Below are 3,886 nucleotides of genomic sequence, written 5' to 3'. Positions count from 1 at the left end.
TCCAATAAAAAAAATTGACCTTATACATAGTGAAATGGGTAGCTTTATCATTTCATAAGAAAAAAATTAGAGAAAATATATTAATTCAGTAAAACTTGGCTTATTAGGCAAATCGGGCCTTGCATTGTAGGCTGAGAAGTGAGTTCTGGCTACTAGGTACGACATATATATATATATATATATATATATATATATATATATATATATATATATATATATATATATATATAAATATATGTAGTGCCTCGCAAACGTCAAGCCGTCTGCTATCGCTGTATCTATCGATGATTTCTGTGTTGTTTACTAGGATTTCTCTGGCGATGGTTTGGTTGTGGGAAGAGATTATATGTTCCTTAATGGAGCCCTGTTGCTTATGCATCGTTAAACGCCTAGAAAGAGATGTTGTTGTCTTGCCTATATACTGTTTTTTTTTGGAGCTTACAATCCCCAAGAGGGCATTTGAAGGCATAGACGACGTTGGTCTCTTTTAAAGCGTTCTTCTTTGTGTCTGGAGAGTTTCTCATCAGTAGGCTGGCCGTTTTTCTGGTTTTATAGTAAATCGTCAGTTGTATCCTCTGATTTTTGTCTGTAGGGATAACGTTTCTATTAACAATATCTTTCAGGACCCTTTCCTCCGTTTTATGAGCTGTGGAAAAGAAGTTCCTGTAAAATAGTCTAATAGGGGGTATAGGTGTTGTGTTAGTTGTCTCTTCAGAGGTTGCATGGCTTTTCACTTTCCTTCTTATGATGTCTTCGACGAAACCATTGGAGAAGCCCTTGTTGACTAGGACTTGCCTTACCCTACAGAGTTCTTCGTCGACTTGCTTCCATTCTGAGCTGTGGCTGAGAGCACGGTCGACATATGCGTTAACAACACTCCTCTTGTACCTGTCTGGGCAGTCGCTGTTGGCATTTTGGCACATTCCTATGTTCGTTTCCTTAGTGTAGACTGCAGTGTGGAAACCTCCGCTCTTTTCCATGACTGTTACATCTAGAAAGGGCAGCTTCCCATCCTTTTCCATCTCATAAGTGAAACGCAGCACGGAACTCTGCTCAAACGCCTCCTTCAGCTCCTGCAGATGTCTGACATCAGGTACCTGTGTAAAAATGTCGTCAACATACCTGCAGTATATGGCCGGTTTCAAGTTCATGTCGACTAAGACTTTTTGTTCGATGGTACCCATGTAGAAGTTTGCAAACAGGACACCTAGGGGAGAACCCATGGCGACCCCATCTACTTGCTTATACATGTGCCATTCCGGGCTCAAGAAGGGTGCCTCTTTAGTACACGCTTGGAGTAGTTTCCTTATAATATTCTCTGGTATGTCAAGAGGAGTCTGGATCACGATACACTCTGTCGGCTATCATCCCGATTGTCTCGTCCACAGGTACGTTGGTGAGCAGTGATTCTACGTCAAACGAGGCTCTCATCCCTGTGGCCCGTGTGTCCCGCAGTAAGTCAACAAATTCTTTTGGAGACTTCAGGCTGAAGGCGCAAGGGACATAAGGAGTCAGCAGGCCGTTGAGTCGCTTCGCCAGTCTGTACGTGGGTGTGAGTATCTGGCTAATGATTGGCCGAAGTGGGTTTCCAGGCTTGTGTGTCTTGACATTTCCTTACGCATATCCAGGTTTATATTCCCCAATAATCTTTGGCAGGTGGAGTCCGGATTTCTTGGCGTTCACAGTTTCAATCAGTTTGTTGACCTTTGCTTTCAATTCGGCTGTAGTGTCCTTCGTTACCCTTTGGAATTTAGTTTGGTCAGAAAGTATGAGGTTCATTTTCGCCAGATATTCGTCTTTTTTAAGAATGACATATATTGGCGACTTGTCACCTCTCCTGACAACTATCTCCTTGTTCTCACGAAGGCTAAAAGCCTTCGTGAGTTTGCATATGTTTAAATATGTAAACATATGTGAGTGCCATAGCAGATCATTAAAAGAGTTGTGAGATGGGCGGCTATTTCACGACTACAGCTCCTAATAACGCCAAATAATGGTGACAGATTATACATACGTTCTCCCAACTCAATCATATTTTTTAGGGAAAATATGTATATGTATATGTCGATCCTGTGTATACCACACACTTCAATAAACCACAAGGTACATTTAACACAAAAACTCTTACCCTATGAGAAAATTGAACCCAGGGCTAACTAAGTTGCCAGCCAATACACAAGCCTCATACCTCTTTCTTTAACCCTTAAACTACACAACACATCATATGATGTGTTGAGTAACTTACCCAAAATTGCGCATCACATCATATGAGGTGTATGTACTATGCAATATTTAATCGGCATGTGGATACATGGGGTTCACCTCACCTTCATCAGGGCTCTTGTAAACAGACGCCATTTTGTTTAATTTTGGGCAACATTCCCTCAGTACTGAGAGAGCCACCAAGACTGGCACACGCAGTATGAGCTCACATCACTGTTGTTCAACTTGTGACCACAGCATCGCATAAAAATGTGAAAATATATAAATACATGCTGTTATTTAGCGATGATAGTATTACAGAAGACCCCTGGCTGATAAAAATGACCAGGATTATGATAATAACAGGATTGTTGGGATAATTAGCGCTGTAGTGGCAGGAGTAATCTTGGTGGGGGAGACAGGTAGCGTTATCTGCTGACTCTGTGTGACTATCTTTTACTGCCTGGATTCACTATACCAGCATAGTGGTTCGCTGTGGTAAACGAAACATGCAGATACTTATATATGACGTCTGTATATAGTGAATAAAACCAAAATCTTTTGATGGGAGGAGAATGTAGGCGAGTCATATGAGGTGAGGGAGAGAGTGACAGCCAGTTGCGGTCTACCACTGGCTGCCACTGCCACTGCCTCTCAGCATACCAACTTAGTGGTTCGTTATGGTGAACACAAATGTAGATACCTATATATATAACGTGTATATATAGTGTAATAACAGCAAAAGGAGTGTGGGAAGAAGCCATCTTGATGAGGAAGGTGGCGACATCTGCATGATTTGTCATGCTGGGTAGGGATGGTCACTATGCTCTTTGAGCAGTATAAAAGCTTAGATGAACAGTTATGGTTAACAGAACCTGTAAATACTTATATATAACGTCTGTAAATAGTGAATAAAAGCAAAAACAGTATTGTGGGAGGAGGATGTGGGTGAGTGAGGAGTCACTGAGTGAGGGAGTGTGGGTGAGAGGCTGACTGGCAGATGTGGTGGCCACACCTCGTTGCTTTTTGTCTCGCAATATCAACTTAGTGGTTCGTTATGGTGAACAAAACATGCAGATACTTATATATAACCTGTGTATATAGTGTAATAACCGACAAAATATTTGTTTATTGTTTTCTGAACCTCAATAATTGAATCAGTACACACTATTGAAAAATATTACAGCAAAAAAAGAAAAACTAAATTTGAGACATTGAAATAATTTGGTAATTATATCTTAGTGGCCACTCCTGCCTGACAGCTAGGGCTGAGCAGACTGCTTCGTACGCATGCTGAGTCAGCGCCACTTTTTTTTGCCAGACTTCCCCACCCTATAGCGGCCATAATATGCCACTTACGAGTATTTTATTATTTTTCCTGTGATCAAGGAACACAAATTAACAGCTTAGGAAGATTTGTTTTATGCGCCTGTTGGTGACAAAGGCCAATTAGTCTTTAGCAACACAAGTGTTAAAATAAATTCCATATGGTTGTTTAATTATTATTATTATGTTATATTAGGAACATCAATTATTGGCTTAGTTATCAGAGTTTAGGTTAGGTTAAAATATATTAAGGTAGGTTAGGTTCGGTCATATCTACATAAGTTTAAAATGAAATTAAAAAATTAACTCATACATAACTAAATGCTTTATCATTTCATAAGAAAAAATTTAAAAATAT

The sequence above is a fragment of the Procambarus clarkii genome, chromosome 7, assembly GCF_040958095.1.
Source record: "Procambarus clarkii isolate CNS0578487 chromosome 7, FALCON_Pclarkii_2.0, whole genome shotgun sequence".
Taxonomy (NCBI): Eukaryota; Metazoa; Arthropoda; class Malacostraca; order Decapoda; family Cambaridae; genus Procambarus; species Procambarus clarkii.
The sequence above is the reverse complement of the archived record's forward strand: the minus strand, read 5'-3'. Positions refer to the sequence as shown.